The sequence below is a fragment of the Polypterus senegalus genome, chromosome 6, assembly GCF_016835505.1.
Source record: "Polypterus senegalus isolate Bchr_013 chromosome 6, ASM1683550v1, whole genome shotgun sequence".
NCBI lineage: Eukaryota > Metazoa > Chordata > Cladistia > Polypteriformes > Polypteridae > Polypterus > Polypterus senegalus.
Genome location: NC_053159.1, coordinates 135,670,764 through 135,692,296, shown reverse-complemented (window position 1 = coordinate 135,692,296; position 21,533 = coordinate 135,670,764).

Here is a 21,533-nt window from a genome sequence, read left to right as displayed (position 1 = left end):
TAATTATTCAATCAGTACAACTTTTTGATTTGCATGGCTGTTGTTCCCATTAGGAAACAAATTTCAACAAGCAGTGACTACATGAATAAAAATATTAGCATTTACTGTAATTAAATATCTTTGTGTTTATTGTCAATTTACATCTTTCATAATTTTTTATTATACAATAAATTAAACAACTAAGCTAATTAGTTTTGATGTGGAGCTGAAAATCTTAGTCTTTAGACCCAGTGCTAAAATAGAATAGTCAAACAGAGGATTGCCCGTTCAATGTTATCTACAGTACCTGTGAGATTCCACTGGTGGTCCACATATCTGTGGGCCCCTCAGTCACAGTCAATATTCTGTTTTTTCATCCATTGTCTTGGAAACTCAAAGTAATAGGAAGGGGCAGAGCTATAACATAGCAAAATGAACCAGTCCTGGATGGAAATTCTCTTTAGCATGGTCCTTGGCCACAATATTTTATTATTATTATTATTATTATTGTATACACTCACTGTCCAGATTATTAGGAACACCTGTACACCTGCTTATCCATGCAATTATCTAATCAGCCAATTATGTGGTAGCAGCGAATTATGTAAAATGATGTAGAAACAGGTCAAGAAATTCAGTTTATTTTCACATCAAGAACCAGAACAGGGAAAAATGTGATCTCAGTGATTTCAACTGTGGCATAATTGTTGGTGCCAGACAGGCAGGTTTAAGTGTTTCTGTATTAGATTAGATTAGATTACATTTTAGTAATCCCAAGGGGAAATTCAAATGCACACAGAAGAACAAACACAAAAATAGGACACATAATACAATCAATCAATCAATAATATATACTGTGCCAAGATTGCAAAATGAATTTAAAGAGCATCTGCATATAATTTGGGGCATCAGGAGGAAGTATTGCCTGATATCAGCAGAGACGCTTCTTAGCACACCGTTATGGAAAGTGTATGTGGCTAAAAGTGCTACAAGACAGCACCTCTTGGAGGCGATTGAGAGGGTTTTTCATGATGGTATCCAATTTTGCCACCATACTCTTTCCAACAACAGCTTCCAGTGTGTCCAGGGTTAGCCCTGTGATGGAGCAGACTTTCCTGATATTTTTGTTCAACCATTGTGCATCTTTGAGCTCAAGCTGCTTTCCCAAGAGACTGCAGCATAGAATAGTACAATGGATACTGTGGTCTGATTGAAGGACCTGATTCTCTTTAGGAAGTACAGTCTGCTCAGACCCCTTTTGTACAGCACTACTGCTTTGTCAGACCAGTCCAGTTTGCTGTTTTTATGAACCTGCAGGTACCTGTAGCTCTGCACCATTTCCATTTCCTGCCCCTGGATGGTGACTGGTCTCAGAAGTCCTTTGGCACGCTGAAAGTCCACCACCAGTTTTTTTGTCTTGCTGATGCTGAGTTGTAGGTGGTTCTCCCTGCACCACAAGATGAGTTCTTCTGCCACCCCCTTGTACTCCGATTTGTCTTCACTTTTTTAGAACAGTGCAAAAAACATGACCCATCCAGTGAGTGACAGTTCTGTGAATAGAAACGCCTTGTTGATGAGAGAGATCAGAATGGCCAGACTGGTTCAGGCTGATAAAAAAGGCTACTGTAACTAAGATAACAAATCTGTATAACTAAGGTGAGCAGAAAAGCATCTCAGAATGCACAACATTTAAAACTTTAATGCGAGATGACCTACAACAGGAGAAGACAGGTCGAGTTTCACTCCTGTCAGCCAAGAACAGAAAGCAGAGGCTGTAGATGTTACAAGCTCACCAAAGTGGGACACTTGAAGACTGGAAAAACACCTGATCTGATTAATCTTGTTTTCTGCTGAGGCACACAGATGGCCGGCTCATAATTTGGTGCCAACAGCATGAATCCAGTCTATGTTGTGTTAACAGTCCAGAATATATTCTTGGCACACTTTGGATCAATTAATACTTATCAATCATTGCATGAATGCCACTGCCTATCTGAATATTGTTGTGTGCACAAATTCATGTCACACATAATTGGCTAGAGAGTGACATAGAATTCCAGAACTGGTCAGCAAACCTGCGTCAAATATAAAATGCACTTCCTGCCAGCAGGGGTTGTCTTTTTTAACCGAGTTGTAGAGGTGAGTGTTTGGTATAGTTAAGCATGCAAAGTACAGCAAGCATAACAGCTTTTGCCTGTTTTTGTATTTATTTTCTTTCTGTGTATATATAAATATCTTCTAGTTTTTGGTAGACACATTTGTGTAAATTGAGTTTGTGGTGCACTTTTTGTTTTCTTGTATATACTGTACACTGATTATTTTCTTAGTGAATATTTTTGTGAATACTATTTGGGGGATTGTGTTATAATGGAGTATCTTCCTGCCTACATTTTCATTGAGTAAAGCTCCCAATTTTGTGTTTATACATTTATTACATTGTGTTTCTTTTGGATCTTGCCATACTCACTGTAAATATTGCACATATTCACTATTTTTATAATATTGATTCTTTGTGCTTTGTGTTAGTTGCAGTGTGTATTGTGTAATAAGCACACTTGACACTGGTTTAATGTGCAACTGTAAATAAAAAGCCACTTTTGTTTTAGAAACGCAATGTTTTTGTATCCTTCCTGTCTTACATCTCCCATTTTGATCCTATTTGGTCCCAAACTAAAAGGCGCCCAGGGTGTAGTCAAGGTGCATTATTTCCTACTACACTAGTTGTCACAAATAGCCATTTATACTTTGTCAACACAAATAGTTAAAAATGTGGGAGACTATTTTCATGTATTTTGGATGATTGCACTTTTGTGTAACCTTAATATTAATAATTATGTTGTATAGGATGCCCTGCAGTGGGCTGGCGCCCTGCCCGGGGTTTGTTCCTGCCTTGTGCCCTGTGTTGGCTGGGAATGGCTCCAGAAGACCCCCGTGACCCTGTGTTAAGATATAGCGGGTTGAATAATGGATGGATGGATGGATGTAGTATAGGAGACAAAGAGAAAATATACTTTTCTAATGTTGGGTTAATAATAAATTTGCAAGTGTAGGAATAAAAAATCTGTCATAAATCAGCTTCTACACAAAACTCACAGCAGTAGGAAAAAATCAATTTACTAAAAGTCTTTCATTTTTTTCCATATGTACAAAGGTGTGGTGATGTCTTGGGCCACAATACAACAAAAGGGGTGGATCTAGTTATGTATATTTTATAGAATAGGTTCTGTAATTTTCAAATCTAAGTTATTTCTTCACAAACAATATAGTGCATATGCATTTGCTACACAAAATTGCGTTATAATGTTAAGTGCTTCCTATAAATTAAAAAAAAAAAAACCCTGCTTGAATTGCATGGCACTTTACATTTCAGTCCATGGGGCATGAAGGAAAAGCTTAAAAACATACCAAATATACCCATTCTCAAGCCAAGACAGGTATTGAATATTGATTTGCATCTATTACAATATTATTATTACAATATTACAATAGTTTATACATGTCATTTTAGAACAAAAAAAACACAAATTTTATATAATTTTGGATGTTTGAAAAGAAGACCAACTGTATACGGTAGCTCAACACTTCTTCCTGCACAAAATCCTTTCACCCTTAGATTGTGCAAACTATAAATAACATTTCCTTACCACGAAAAGAACAGTACCAGGAATATGCAATAAAATTATTCTTTCTAAATCCCTTTTGTTGTCACAAATGTGTCGGAAACATGGAAGATGTGGATCAATATTCAACAACTCACTTGTTAAGCTTTTCCTCCTTGCCCTATAGTGTACAATGTAAAGTGCAAGAAGTTTAGACCACAATTTCACATGACAAAGGCATATATGCTGTGTTTGCGAAGAAATAACTTTGACCTGAAGAATATCAAACTTATAGTTAAATCAATTTAGTTCAATTGTGTATTATGAAAATGTGTTGAGTATTAAAAAAGTATTCACTTTGAGTAAGAGTAACATGAAATATGTGGGCAAAGGCAACAAACCCCAATCTCATTATACTTCAGTTAAAGGAAATAATTTATTGGTTTTGTTTAAAAAAACATTTTGACATCTAAGAGAATTATGTTAATATAATCAGAAAAAGCTACATAATTTAAAGAAATGTGAAAAAAGCATTATATAAATGTAAAAATTATTATTTTATTATTATTATTATATGAACTTTAATTACATAATGAAAGTGAACATCCATGTGTTCCTAATAATATATCCAAATATACTTGCATATACTTTCATTCATGGGATGCTGAATACTAAGAGGGCTGCAGAATAACATTTTGAACATAAACAGAGCAGACTGCTCTTCCTGAGGAGACTCAGGTCTTTTGATGTACTGTATACAGCAAGATAATGGAAATGTTTTACCAGTCTATAGTAGCCAGGGTATTGTTCAAAGCCCTGGGGCCTCATGTATAAACGGTGCGTACGCACAGAAATATTGCGTAAGAACTTTTCCATGTTCAAATCGCGATGTATAAAACCTACACTTGGCGTAAAGCCACGCACTTTTCCACGGTACCTCATACCTTGTCATACGCAAGTTCTCCGCTCGGTTTTGCAAACTGGCGGCACCCAGCGTCAAAGCAATGGTACTGTTCTTGTGTGATTACTCATTATTTTCATGACGCGGCTTTATAAATACACAGAAACTAACCGCATATTGTTTATTAGTGTAATGCATCTGATTGTAATTAACTTGTAACAATATAATGGTCCAGGGAACAGCCATAGTATTCCAAATACCATAACTGCTTTAACGTTGTTACTCTCACTTCTATTTCTTCTTCTTCTTTCAGCTCCTCCCGTTAGGAGTTGCCACAGCGGATCATCTTTTTCCATATTTCTCTCACTGCGCGACTCGGAGTATTTATATCACTGTATCTGAGTGTGAATCGGAAAGAGAATTATCGGTATACAGCTTCAAGGACACGCTGTCTCAGCCACTGCAAAATGTTTTAAAGCCTTTCCTGTACGGACCTCGCGGTTCAGAAACAGTTTAATCCCAAGAACTTTAAATGCACTCAATCAATTGCTCCTTGTAGAACGGTTTGTACTTATAAGTACAATCACCCCACTGTAAACTTGCACTACAGTTATAATATCTCACAACCTGAGCCACTTTATAAAGCGCGTATTTACATATGATGACGATATCATTTTTAAGGTGAAATGCAGCAAAATATGTTTGTTAAATTATACACATAAAACTTTAACTTCATTTAAATAATCTATATTCTTCACTGGGAGAGTCGTGAAGGATAGAATAATTAAACATGTACTACGAAGATATTTCAATGTTCTTTAAACGTTTTGAAGAATCGGCGCTAAGCTTACAGATGGCTTAACGCCTATTACAGAGCTGATTGTATGGCGATCGGTTACTTGGGGAAAGAAAAGCAAGGACTCTTGGGCGCTACGCCAATATATATTGAATATAAAACAGAAAGAGAAAATAACAACACAGCTAAAACACAGCGACAAATTTCGACAAAAGATAATGCTTGTCATGAGCACGAGGCTCATGAAACACATGTTTAATAATGTGCTTTAGCTCCTATCATCATGAAAATGACATCACGTATACATCTCAGTATTTTAGTTATTCAGAGAGCTGTAATATCACAAATGTAATGGACTCTGTGTCCAGTTGGAGGAAGAGAGCCAGTTTAAGAAGCAAGTAGTGATTCACACACATAGATCACATACGAGTAGAAGATCAAATACAAAACAAAGCATTTAACGTGCTACTTTAATTACGATGTAATTTTGAGAAACTGGTTAATTAAACGATTTTAAGATGAAGTTTATAATGTTCTACTAAATGACAAAATAAACTACGTGATTAAAGTGGAAAATTCGAGATTAAAGTTGACATTTCGTGCTTTTTCCCCACCGTGTGCCTTTTTTCTCTGTACCCTAATAAACTTTCATATGACACTCAGACAGTGGGCTTACAACTCTTCTTTTCATGGCAACTTTGATATGTGACTTCTTTTTTATTTCCGGCACTGTGCGATTTTGTGAATGTGAGCTTTCAAGTTTCTCCAACACGCTATGTCACTCGATCAACTTCAGTTTGTTGATTATACCACGGTTTATTTGAACAAATAGTATGTTTTTTCCTTTGCCTCCACTTGGTATTCGCTGAAATTCTTATATTTTCCCCGTGCTTTTCCCATTGTCTTTTCACAGAAGGCTGCGCTTAAGGGCGATTTATATTGATTTGCATATTCAAATAGGCGTAATTCTGGGAGGATTTGGGGCGTTACATAATGCGTGCACGGCGTTAGTTTTCACGCTGATCGGGATTTATGTAACGGAAGGACGTGGAAGTTGGAGTACGCACAGATTCCTGCATCTGGATTTTTCTGTGCGTAAGCACATTTCAGCTTTTGTGCTTACGCCATGTTATAGTGCGAGTTCTACGCACAGCGTTATACATGAGACCCCTGGTCTCCTGTGGAAAAAGCTTGAGTTTTAAAGGCACCCAAAGCCTTACCAAATGTACCAGGAAAGCCTTCTCCATCACAGGACTAACTGTGGATACACTGAACACTGTTGTGGAAAAGAGAATAGTGGCAAAACTGGATCCCCTACATCCTCTCCAGGGGGCACTCACTTGGAGCACTTTTAGCCACAGGCATGCTAAGAGGCTCCTCTGGGGATCTTTTATGCTGAATGCTATTAGGCAATTCAATGCTTTCTTGCTGTTTCTGCAAAAGGTACATTTATTTATTTATTTTTTTATCTATTGATTGATTCTATTATTTGTCACGTGAAACCATATCTTTGTTTTTTTATGTTATTGCTACTTTATACATGTAAATTTCCACCTTGGTTTTAATAAGGTTTACTTAATCTAATCTAATCTAATCTAAGTATGGTTTTGGTGTCGTAAATGTGCCTTGATATAACTGTGATATCTGTGTCTACTGATCTACCCCACCTACAGAGTCAAACTGCATTTTATCAGATAAGCTTATAAACCCTTTTCTATTGATTAGCTCACCCTTCAGAAAACCTAAATTTAGTCAGTTTTTCACATTTTTTTTACAAGTATTTAATCTTAAATTTTTAGATGGCCTCCCATGTCCATGTTTACAGCTGAAGGAGTATGTTAATTAAATGTTCATATAATTCAAGAATTAGAGATGAATCACATAGATGTTGGTGATTTACTTTTTATCTGCTGCCATTTGTGAACCAAACAGCATTTAAGTATGAGTTTTCTCAAAATAGCCCAGTATCATTTATTAATTTATTTTTAAGAACCATGCTTGCAAAAATGTAGATAATCATGTTAAATGTGCCAAACTATGCATTGGTGATCTTTAAGTGACTGTCAAGTCTCTGAATTAACTTCCTAATGTCTTAATGCTGTGTTAGCAACTTCAGGACTTGTGGATTAATAAAATGTACCACATAGAATTAAAACTAAAAAATTGCTTAACAAGAGACACTCTAGATTAAATAGCCTGGATGTAAAATCAGTAAAAATTAACCCACCTTTAATCTGTTTGTATCATTTCAATTGTAATGCATCATGATTTTGTGAATAATGACAAGAGGTGCCATATATATATATATATATATATATATATATATATATATATATATATATATAAAATAATAAGTACACATATACTATATATATATATATATGTGTGTGTGTGTGTGTATGTATATACTGTACATATACAGGTAAAATTCTGTTACAACGAATATCTTTACAATGAAATTTTCATTACAACAAAGTATTTTTATGGTCCCGACAGTTTCCCCATATGACATGAGTCTATAGAAATCTTGTTACTACAAAATACATTCAGCAGATACTTTCAGTACAATGAAGTGACCTTGAAATGCCTAAATGAATCATCCACAGAGCAGTTAGTTCTGTGGTTGCAGCTCAGTTGTACACAACGATCCCTAAAGAGAAACATTGTAAAAAAAATTCTTTCTTAGGACTTTCCCTGTACTGTTATTTTGCTGTTTTTGTTTTCAGTGGTTTTCATTGATACCTTTTTGCTTATTACTTGTCAACATTTGAAAAATATCCACTGGAATTTAACTCATTGTCACCATCCTATAGAAACGGCAGACATGAAAAAACGATAACAGTTCATATTAGAAAAAAAAAACTTACAATTTTTCTAGCTCTCGATTACGGCAAAAAGAAAAAAATATGTGGCCAGACCGAGCAAAAAAAGAAGAAAAATCTCGGGTTGCAAATGTATGCGAACTTCTGTATTTTAAGATGCTGAAAAAGCAGTTTTTATGTAGTTCAGTGATGCTTGTTCAAGAAACATTTCTATTAATGCGGCACTCATTCAAGAAAATGTGAGGTTTCTAAACTCTTTTGGGACCTCCCCCAACTAGACAACACACCTAAGAGCGTCCCGAAGTGTGATCATCACGTATGTGGAAGACTGTTTATCTGTTCCCGGGACAACAGCAGGCTCACATCTCTGATGCAGCTCGGCACTGAAGCAAACAGAAAAGATCTTGATGGGACAAGGAACATTGTAAATGCAGGGAACAGTATTACTTGGCAACTACACTATATGAGGTGAAGCACAAAAATTACTAGACTGGGTTTGGGGCTTTCCTGAAAATCCATCTGGAGGTTGGCCGAATGTGAATCATAGAATTATATCCCCTCCTACACGCCCTCTCAAACCGCTGAACAGCTAGGTATATCCTGTGAATAGCCCAGTCAGTATTTGAACAACAATCACTACATGAGTTGCCACTATAACGGTGGGTGAAAAAAACGAACAGCGAATCAACATCAAAGTTCTTGTGAAATTTAATAAAACGGCCACAGAAACAGAAATGATAAAAAGAGTGTATGGTGATAACAGTTCGTCTCACACACAAGTTTTTGAGTGGCACAAATATTTCAAGGAAGGACAATAAAATGTGGAAGACGTTCAACTCCCAGGTCGCCCAAGCTTGTCTCGAACGGATGAAAACATCAAAATGGTGAATCTGATTGTTCAAAAAACATTCCTGTCCTTGATCATATTCCCTATTCACCCAATTTAGCTCCCTGTGATTTTCAATTGTTCCTGAAAATCAAAAGTGACCTGAAGGGAACACATTTTTCTTCAATGGATGAAGTGAAGACAGAAATGGCAAGCCTGTTGATGAGCCTCAAGCAAGAAGACTTCCAGCACTGTTTTAATCAATGGAAGATACATATGGAGTGGTGCAGAGATCGGTAGGAGTATATAGAAGGTGACAATGTTTAGAATGCTGTAATTCATCAATAAATATATATTTTTTTCCCAATCCAGTTATTTTTGTGTCTCACCTCGTATATATAATATATATATTGTCACACAAATGTGATTGTGAGGCATCTAAAGGGCCAGAATAATGGTAGTTCCATGCCATGGGGTGGCAAGGTGCACTGACTTTCTCTCTCAATCCTCTGCTAACCATCCAAGAGAAATCCCTCACGATTCTGGCACCATTGATGATGTCACTTCCGGTTCCAGCACATATGATGAAGTTACTTCCCAGTCCTGATGATGTCACTTCCATTTCTGGTGCCATTAATGATGTCACTTCCTGTGTTAGCCTTTAAAGCCACCATCTTTACAACCTTAAAATCAGTTCTGTTTTGAACTTGAACCTGAACACAACTAATCAACCAAAACCTTTTTGCAGCCAGAGCACAATATATGGGTTGCTGCCCCAACCGTTTTTGATGTCTTCTGTCTATTCTTGCGATTATATATATATATATTTACACATACACATCATTGGCCCAAAGGCAGGTTAAGTGGTATGCTTAGATATTTCAGTTTACCACAGGAAATTTAATTTCTTAATTAACCTTAGCACAGATGTTAATCTGAATTTTTAAATATTTTTCATGCATTACTTTTCTCCTTGTTCCATCTTAAAGCAAGTGGCCAGCGGCAGTACAAATGTTTTATATAGCATTTCTTCATCTTTGGTGCTTTAAATCCAAACAAATTTCTTCATTTCAACATGAGGTATTTGACAAATGAGAGGGGGAAATTTGTTCAAAGAAACTCGTTCAGTTAGCTAATGGCTAATTTGCCCCAATGTGTCATCCAGATACTTTTTGAAAATTGCAATGGTTTCCAGTACTTGACTTGGTACTATAAAGGCTTCTTAGTTTCATCTTCCCTTTACTTTCAAGTAGTTCACTTGAGTCCATAATACTATTTTTAACTGAATGAAACCTGCTGGATCAACTTAATAATTTCCCTGTAAAATTTTGAATACATGGATTAGATCTCCTGTTTTTTTTCAGTAATACGGAGATGTAATTCTCTTACCCTGCAAGGAAGGGATATGCACTTTAGTCCAGAAATCAAACTGGTTACTCTTCTCTCAGTGGTTTAGAGAACTATGATATACAGTACATTTTGTACTTTAGTGATCAAAACTGCACACAATGTATCCAGATGGGGTCCCACTACCTTACTTTATATTCATTGTTTTCTTTGCTACTTTCACACTGTATTTTGTTGGGCTAACAAATAATCTCCCAAGCAGACACTGGTGTTTTAACTTCTAGACATCTGCTCAGTGCATTGTCAGTTGTATGAACAATTGGTAAGTTCTTTTTAGGTCTACTTTTCATTTTGCAAATTTCCATATGAAATAATCTATAAAATGGTTGTTTTCTAAAGTGAAGGCATTTACAGAAGCTGCCAGAGAGAGCAGCATTCTTTTCATAGCTACTCATTGATTTTATAACCTCCTCTTCTGTCCAAATATTAAGGAAAAACTTACCAGTCTTCTTCACTTATGTAAACATTTTGAAGTAATACCAGAATCTAACAATTTCACAGTAGGATGATATTCACACTCCAGACAGGATTTGCTTTCCTCAGTAAAGCTTCCCTGGATGACACCAGCCACAGCAGAAGCAGTATCTCATAATCTGATAACTGGCTACTAAGGGTTCCTTCACATTAGCATATCAAACAGTGTGAAAAATAGCTAGGCCACTCAAGAGAAATCCTCAAGCCTGAAACAATGCCAAGAAGGCGAAATATATCAAAATAAAATGTTCATTGGAAAAATAATAGGGGGAAGGATAAATATAAAGAGTATGTATATGAAGTACTAGGTGAATGAAACCTGATGCCTCCCCTTGGCCTAACTGAACAATGAAAATTCATTGTATGCATCAAGCACTCCTGCCCTCACCTCCATTTGTTTCTCTGCCAAATCTTGCCATCCCTCCTTCTCACAGATGAAGATTTTAAGCCTCAGGCTCAGGGTGATTGAGCTAATCACTTCTGAAGTCTTGATTGTGCTGCTCTAAAATTCCTCAGGCCATCCATCAAGAGCTACTCTTAATGGTCATGTTCCATTAAAAATTGCAGACAACCTCCAGGTATCCTCTCCTAACCAAAATACAGCATGGTTCACAAACACTGAATAGGACTCACTATTACATTATTTGTCATTAACACTGCTGTTTGTCCTCTAGTGGCCCCTTAAATATCTACTAGGAAAAAATGTTTAGTTTCTCTGACTCCTGAAGAATTTGATAGGTCTTTTCATGCAGCAGAATGTAATATCCTGCAAAAAAATGCCTTAAAATATGTTTGCTGTCATTTGCCTAAAGCTCGCTGTACAATCAAATACATAATCAGTGATCCAGTGGTTCAGTGTTCTAGCTTTTCTTAGAGTGTTCAAGACATATACATTTGGTATAAAAAAAGCAATGTTAAAGTGGAGTGGAGGATGAAAACAAAACTGGGTACCATTATGAGGACACTGAGGTCTTTCAGCCAATGAATTATTCAGCAGAAGTGTGTCAAGAAACACTACGTGCTTCTGCCTCACTGTGATTGTGATAGCCAAGAAATTTCTTTCTTTTTAAGTTTCTTGGTTTATAGCCATTCTTGTGTGTGTTCAGGTCATAGTTCAGAACTAAGAATATAATAATAGATATCTATCTATCTATCTATCTATCTATCTATCTATCTATCTATCTATCTATCTATCTATCTATCTATCTATCTATCTATCTAACTATTATTTTGAAATGCTCTGTAAATAGACCTTTATTTTGAAATGTCCTGTGCCTGTATCACTGATATGTTCTGTTAGGCTGCTATGTAAAAATATGTATATGCTTGTTCACTGAGCTGTGTGTGCTGTTGAAAATTAATGTAGCAAAACAGAATGACCCTTACACCCCCCTCGTTATGTATTAGTGTGTTTTACTGTTGCTTTAATTGTCTTTGTATTATTATTTTCACAATTTTATGTTATTTCCATCAATTTTGTCTATTAGTGGATAATTAAGTTCTATACATTTAAGTTTATTTATGTTCCTTTCTCTTTGTGGGTGGAGCTCCAGGTGGTGTGGCCACACTGACTCTATTTAAGTCAGCTGAGAAGGCTCAGGAGGTGAGGTGAGCCTCTTCTGGGCATGAGAGTGAAGCACTTGGCCTCCTTCTTGGCTTATATTTGCAGGCCTCACACCTATTCTTCCTTTGTGAAGACTCCAGTTCATGACACCACTCTTATTGAATGGATTTTTGGACATTAGGGTTGATTGACAAAATATTTTCCTGGAAATTGGCCATTTGGCTGGCTTAGACTAACCTTTTTTTCTCCTTGTGACCCATGATTCTTTGCAAGGCCAGCGTGACATCACAGAGCTGCCAATGTTGGATGGAATAGCTACTGAGTATATAATGCTGCTGCAGTGGGCTGGCGCCTTGCCCAGGGTTTGTTTCCTGCCATGCACCCTGTGTTAGCTAGGATTGGCTCCTGCAAACCCCCGTGACCCTGCAGTTAGGATATAGCGGGTTGGATAGTGGTTGGATGGATGGATATATAATGCTGATTATATTAGTAGGATAAAAATTAACAGAAACCTTGTAAAACATTTAAACTTAAATTGCATTGTGTGGAAGGAAATTGGAAGTGTGTTAGTATATTTCTTAACACTCACTCTTACCACTCTTACCTCTTAGGAAACTCAATTTAGTGTACAATTTTTACACTATATTTAAAATATATTTAGTGATCTATTGGGATACTGTACTTGAGGGGCTGTTCCATCCAACAGAGCAACACAGGCTGCTAAACTTCTGTGATAGCACACTGGAGCATTAGAAGATGAAAGTGAGTCTAAGCTGCCGCACAATGAATTTTCAGGAAATTACTCTGCAAACAAGGTCACTGGCGAACATGGCATATTTGCTGTGAGAAACACTTTGGTGAATTTGTCCGATCAACACCAGTGGTCAAAAATAGTAATACTAGTCACCCAAACACTTGCACTGACCATTTATTATCACACAGACAATGCAAAAAATTGCAGGTTTCATAACAAGGTGGCACATTTTACCTATGCAGAAAAAAAAGATTTTTATGTTTTCTGTGCTGTTGACTTTAATTGCATAGCATACCTGGGTCTAGTGATGTCGGAGGAATGCATAAAATGATCCTTTTTGGACTCTCATGAAGAAGCATTTGATATGTGTGGTTACCTCAATTTACTGCTCCTCCACGACTCAGGAACTCATAGGGTGAAATCACATAAATTATTAACACACAACTACCACTAACCACTACACCATCTGTCTGAGTGTGGCATCCCCAACTGAATTTTCCATATTTTTTCCTACAACTACAGTTCTGTGTTATTTTCACAGAAACACACCATAGAGCAATGGACACATACCATTTTCAAAATTTCCAATTTCCAAGGCCCAGAATCACAACTACATCTGTTGAAAATCCAGATTTCACCACATTACTCTATAATTACTTTATCACCAGGATATTGAAATGTTCTTATGCTGACACATTGTAGCTGCTCCCCAAATAACAATGGGCAATATCTGAAAAAATATAACTATGCAATTATGCATTATGAAATATTTCATAATGATAAAAATGAACACATCACGGCCAGGATTTGAACCCAAGCCAGCTCTTTTCAGAGCAATTATGCTAACCACTACACCACAGTTCCTTTGGAAACCTGTCACACCTTTCTAATTATTCTAAGTCAAACAATGTCCTCCAAAACAGAGTAAAAGAGAGTTTTAGAACTCAATCCACATATGATGCATAGTTCCATTATTTCCTTTCACCTCCATCTCTTGCTCTTTGTTCAAATAATACAGTCTGATATACAGTATCAACTGAGAAAGAACTGTAGACCAGGCTTACTGGTGGTGTACACATTTTTTCATACTGCCACCTTGTACCTGTCTCCCAAGTAACTTTAGGTAATGCCTGAGAAACTATGACCTCACCCACATACAAAACAACCAAAAACAGATTTTGAAATAAAAATCCTTTGTGGGCAGGATTTGACCACATACTTGTTCATTTAAGGGCAGATATGCTAACCACTACAACACAAATTGGCAGCAAATTTTTGGCACAGATAAAACTTACTATTTCTTGACAATCACATGGTGCATTCCACCTGCTCCCTAAAAATAATGAATAGTGACTTTTACAACTTATTATATATACAGTATATATAAGGTAACATTACATTGTTACCTTCCATCTCTGTATAATGCTCTTTGTTCTAATTATACAGTATAATGTACAGTATCACCTGAGTAAGAAGTGCTGACCGGTTTTAACAGTAGCATAGTGGATTGGATACACGTCTAAGATCCAACACCTCTGAGTTCAATTCACACAGATGACCAACAATGTTTTCTTTCCTTAAATTAAACAAAAAAAAAAACTCATCCACATTTGTCATTCCTCCATGACACTCCTTTTTACGTTTTCTGTGTCTCATTTGATTATGCTTTGTTTTCCAGTCAAGGCTTAGTCAATTCCACACACAAAATATGTTCTTCATTACCTCATTAAAGGCTTCACCAATCCACATTTATGTGTACACTCCTGATATTCACATTGAGAAGCCACAAGAACAAAACAAATTATCACCAACATCTCTCATAGATCAAAAAGCACAGCAAAGTGAAATATGTTCAGATTAAACACCTGTGACTTTAAGTGTCAAGCTGCTGGAATCCATGTTGTATTACAGTACAATTTGGTAAACATTACAGCTTTATTTAATTGTCATATATTAGAAGACAATATTTCAGCAGTTGATCAAGACATAGTATTCTTATAACCTTCTTCCATCCTCCGCTGCATGATTTTGACTTCTTCAATGATTACTTTCACAACTCCATGTTCGCAAGCAAACCAGTTTAAATAGCATACTGGAAAGGGAGCACGGGTGTTAATTCAGGGGCCAGGGTTCATTTCTTGCATGATACATGAATATTTGACAAACACATTAGCTGTTCATTTTTCTTATTAAGATTGTAATAAAGTAAGATTTTTCCCCAAATTCAAAAGTGAATACAGTTTTACAACATATTGCTCTTTTCTGGCCTTTCCTCTCATGCACTCTTCTCTCTGGTCTTTTCAACAACTGTTCAGTCTGTCTCCTGTTGGATGACCCTATGCTCTGCCACCATCCATACCTTCTTCTCCTTCTTTCGGCTGCTCCCATTAGGGGTTGCAACAGTGGATCATCCTTTTTCATATCGTCCTGTCTTTTACATCTTACTCTGTTTCACCATCACTTGCATGTCCTCTCTCACCACATCCATAAATCTTCTCTTAGTCCTTCCTCTTTTCCATTTGCCTGGCAGCTCTATCTTTAACATCCTTTTCCCAATATACCCAGCATCTCTCCTCTGCACATGACCAAACCAGTATAATCTCTCCTCTCTGACTTTGTCTCCCTACTGTCCAACCTGAGCTGACCCTCTAATGTCCTCATTTCTAATCCAGTCCGTGTTACACCCAGTGCAAATCTTAGCATCTTTAACGCCGCCACCAGGTATGTCTGCTTCTTTCTGCTCAGTGCCACCGTCTCCAACCCATATAACGTAGCTGGTATCACATCCATCCTGTAGACCTTCCCTTTCAATCTTGTTGATATCCGTCTGTCACAAATTACTCCTGACACTCTTCTCTACCCATTCCACCCTGCCTGCACTCTCTTTTTCACCTCCCTTCCACAATCCCTATTACTCTGTACTGTTGATCCCAAGTATTTAAACTCATCCACCTTCGCCAACTCTACTTCCTGCATCCTCACCATTCCACTGACCTCCCTCTCATTTATACACATGTATTCTGTCTTGTTCCTACTGACCTTCATTCCTCTCCTCTGTAGAGCATATCTTCACCTCTCTAGGGTTTCTTCAACCTGCTCCCTACTCTAGCTACAGATCACAATGTAATCAACAAACATCATAGTCCATGGGAACTCCTGCCTAATCTGTCAACCTGTCCATCACCATTGCAAATAAGAAAGGGCTCAGAGCTGATCCCTGATGTGATCCCACCTGCATGTTGAATGCATCCGTCCCTCCTATCACAATTCTCACCACTGTTAAACTTCCCTTTTCCATATCCTGTACATCTCTTACATACTTCTCTACCACTCCCGACTTCCTCATACAATACCATAACTCCTCTCTAGGCACCCTGCCATATGCTTTCTCCAAGTTCACAAAGATGCAATGCAGCTCTTTCTGGTCTTCTCTATACTTCTCCATCAACACCCTCAGAACAAACATTGCATCTGGGATGCTCTTTCCTGGCATGAAACCATACTGCTGCTCATTAATCATCACCTCCCTTCTTAACTGACTTGCCACTACTCTTTCCGATAACGTCATGCCATGGCTCATCAATTTTATCCTCCTGTAGTTACTACAGCTCTGCACATCCCCCTTTTTTCTTAAAAATCGATACCAGTACACTTCTAATGCCACCATCCATACCTCATGAATGTAATCTTTAGGTAAGTAATTTACAAGTGTTTCCTGAAATCAATCCTTAACCCTGATTATCCAGAATAGAAATACAGGGAAACTGGAATCTATCTCGTAAAGTCTTGGACACAAGAGACAATCCTTGGAAAGGGCACCAGCCACATACATATCAAAGGACAATTTAGCATCAACAATCCAAGTAACATGCTCATCTGTGGACTGTGAGAGGAAACCAGACCACCTGGACAAAACTCACACAGGGAAACATGGACACTGCACAAAGGGTACACCCATTACATGAATTTCACCACTGAACCAATTCCAAAATCCCATTGTTACAAAAGTGGCCTGCTCTTTCATTATCTCCACACTCCTCCACACAATCAGCAGTCACTAAGAGTTCCTTAAGTGGGACACCTCTTGCGCCCACAGAAATTTATGCTGGCGCTGTTAGTTAAGGTCAGATCCGGGGTAGGGGAAGCACGAACATGACTGAGAGAACAAAACTGAAAAAAGCTAACTTTTACAAGTACCATAAATTTACACCCGATCTGACGCTGTTCATTTTCAAATAATATTGCATTAGTGCGACTATTTTTTCTAATTGGTACTTTTCAGGTCATAAAATGATTTCTTCAAAATTTCACATATATTTGTCTCTTTCTTTTTTTCCTGGTGTTGCGTTGACATCATGAACCAGAAAGCATGAGCTTATTCAGCACAAGCAGCAGCACGCAGATGGCCGATTCCTGTGTGCTACAACAAGCTTGACTTGGCAGCGATCAATGCACATGTACTGTACAAGGCATGCACAGGGGCCACTGAGAAAACAAGAGCATTCTTGGCTCAACTTGCAGAGAAACTTCGTTGTCGCTTCTTACAAGAAAAGACAATGGAAAAAGAAAAAGAGGATGCAATATCGACAAGCTTCTGTTCCAAGACCGCCGCTTCTCCCAGGAAAGCAAACTCAGTCAGTGTCAGGCGCCTCTTCAGTGTAATAGGAACCACAGCATAGAGAGAAGTGTGTACATTGCAACAGGTACACATGTCGTAAATGTAGGAAAGATGGTCCTTGGGTGTTTGGGAACTGTTAACATTTGAATTTGATGATTATATATAGCGTGGAACTGACCTCTCTGTACTATTCTTTCCTCTGCATGTCCTGGAGTACAAAAGATACACCACCATGCATCAAAATGTGGAGATTGGGCAAGATCGGAAAAAAAAACAAAAAAAACGCAGTCACTGATTACAAGCGCAAGAAGGCATTTAAATGAATATGAATAATGTTACATCCGTGCCACAATATTTTCCGAAATGTACTATACAGGTCATAAAATGAATTATTCCAACTATCATATATACCTATGTCTCTGTTTTTTTGTGCGGCTCTGACATCGTGGACCATAAGGTGCATAAGCTGCATACTAATTCAGCGTGAGCAGGAACACTTAATAAAACTGAATAAAAAAATTCAAGTGACAATGAGATACGAAGAAGGCAGATTCACCAGCATTTGTGTGTCAGCTTTTATCCCCCTAGATCAGAGAAATTCCAGTTCCATTGTCTCAAAACACCACTCACATCTACAGTTATTCCCAATTTCAAATAAAAGTTAACAGCATCAGATCTGGGGTGGTGGTGGTGGGGGGTTGTATCGTGATCGTGACCGAGAGAATAAAAGTAAAAAAAATACGCTAACTTTTACAAGTACTATAAATTTACACCATCTGTTACAGACGCAAATCAAATGTATGTGTTTATTGTATAATCTATAATAATAAAAGGCAAAGCCCTCACTGACTGACTGACTCACTGACTCATCACTAATTCTCCAACTTCCCATGTAGGTAGAAAGCTGAAATTTGGCAGGCTTATTCCTTACAGCTTACTTACAACAGTTAAGCAGGTTTCATTTCGAAATTCTATGCGTAACGGTCATAACGGTCAACAACGTCCGCCATGTTGAACTTTCTTATTTATGGCCCCATCTTCACGAAATTTGGTAGGCTTCCCTGCTAACCGAAACCAATGTATGTACTTATTTCGGTGGTATGATGCCACTGTCAGCCGCCATATTGAACTTTCCAACATCACTAATTTTCCAACTTCCCATGTAGGTAGAAGGCTGAAATTTGGCAGGCTCATTCCTTACAGCTTACTTACAAAAGTTAAGCAGGTTTCATTTCGAAATTCTATGCGTAATGGTCATAACGGTCAACAACGTCCGCCATGTTGAACTTTCTTATTTATGGCCCCATCTTCTCGAAATTTGGTAGGCGGCTTCCCTGCACTAACCGAAACCAATGTATGTACTTATTTCGGTGGTATGATGCCACTGTCAGCCGCCATATTGAACTTTTCAACAGTCTTTGTTACTTATGGGCCCATCTTCAAGAAATATGGTACACGGGTTCCCAACGCTAATTGAATCCTACTTACGTACATATATACGTCCGTAGCCTGCACCTTGGTCACCGTGTGAGGTGGCATTGGGTCCCCTATCCCAATGCCTCCCACGTTGTTGGCTGCCTGCCTATATAAGACCGTCCGTCGCTCTGGTCTCTACATTCCCTTCCTTGCTTCGCCACGGGATTCACGTGATAACTACAGCCTTTTTGTTTAATCCACGGCTTCTCTGCTGTTTTATTGTTTGTTTATTACAATTATAGTTATTGTATAGGTATTTTACACTTACTTTACATTGCTCGGGTACCCATTTCCTTTATCATTCCAACCCCCATTACCATGTCTATCGAGATGATCACCATCGATCAAAGAACTGTCACTTACCGAGCGTTTTCCATGCCCGGAGATAGCACCCACCTTTTCCATTCTCTTTGTTACATATTGCACGGCCATATCAGGCTCACTCTTGATATCCGGAGGAACATTCTGTCTTATGTATTGAATGACTGGGACAGGTTCAAGGTGTGGACTGATGATGGTACAGGAGATAATTATACTACACAGGAGCACTATAAGAGTGAAATGCTTAAGCCCTTCACCTATGGTTCTGCATGTGAGTTGATGGCTACTGCTGAATTGTTCGGTTGTCGCTTTCAAGTGTACCGAAATGGCCAAATATTTTACACCTTTCGACAACTGCCAATGCCTCTTAAACATCTTAGATTCATAGGTGACGATTTCAGTAGTGGACACTTTGATGTTTATGAATGTTTAAACTCTCAAAAGCTGCATGTGATTTTATCGATGAAACCCTTTGTGCGCTTACAACGCTTGACAGATACCAAATGTCACTTCAATACAACAAATCCTGCAAATACTGTCGTAATTGAAAAAAACCATGAAACTCAAACCGATTATGACAGCAGCAATCCAAGCTGTGAGATTTGAGACAAGATTACTGTTCACATGGCCAACTGTACGTTGCATGCTCAAGAGTAAGCTCAGCGCACAGCTTGGTCATATTACAACCGGAGGGCCGAACTGACAACATGATATACAAAGAGATCCTTAACAAATAATTATTGGCATATTTTCCCTCAGTTTAAAAAGGTTTAATTTTCTTCTTAATAAAAATTTTAATGCAGTTCTTTGCCGCTGCGAAGCGTGGGTATTTTGCTAGTATTAACAATAAGAGCAGCTCACTACTCAAAATGGTAAATTTGGGAGGTAGCCCAAACCCCAATCTGGTGACCTCTTTATTACAAGTCAGCAGTTCTTACTGCTGCATCACGGAATCTGTCATATTACACTTGCGCCTTTTTTGAAAGTGTATATTTGATATTTGGACTTCAGGCTTCACACATTATGCTTTTCATGTCTACATTTTGTCATCCTTCTATATAAAAGCGGTCAGGATTGTCCTTCCATCCCGTGAGTGCTACGCAGGCGCGGAGTTTCACACACGCCTGTCCATTTTGCAATGCACGATGGGATTTGTAGTTTCGTTTTTCCAGGTAAAAGATGATTTTCTACTCCAGACTGTGCGATATCTTCTTCTTCTTTCTTACTATATAAAAGCGGTCGGGATTGTCCTTCCGTCCCGTGAGTGGAAAGCGTAGTGGTATTCCGCTTATCACAGACTTACTACTTGCAGCCTGCGGTATGAAGCGACATGATGTGAGCAGAGTTCTGGTGCTCCCATCGTTCCCTTGCTTTTGTGCACGATGCGATGGAAAAATAGACAAAATTATGTCTCTGGAAATAACTAATGTTGATAGAGTACAAATGCCTCACCGCATAGTAAATATCAGGGGGTTTCAAAAGGGCGACCTCAATATAGAAAAAAAGTTTAAATTTCATCACAAAAATAACAGAAACTACAGTATTAAAGTAATACCGCTCAAATGCAATATAACCAAATTAATGAGTTTGTATAAAATATCAAATTGATCTACATATTGAATTGCCTTAAGAAGTGGTCAACTTAAAAGTTGGTCGCCTTAAAAGGCGGGTCAGCCTAGTTTATTACTAAAACATGAAAACATGTGTTTACATGAAATGTATGTATTCCAAATAATGATCTATTATTTACCCTCTACAACTCCAGCACTTCACTCCAAGATAAACACTGAGCACTGAGAACCTTCTTTGCGAATTTAACTGCGGTGGTGGGTGAGGGGATGGTATAGCAGGTTGCTTGTGTTGATTGACAAATTTACAATACGAAAGATGCTCACGGAGAGGTGTGAAGGGATTTAAGGTGGACTGGGACTACGGGTTTTTTCATAGGCTTTGGTAATTCTAGTGTTAAGAGCCAGTTCACTAGTCTTAATATCCA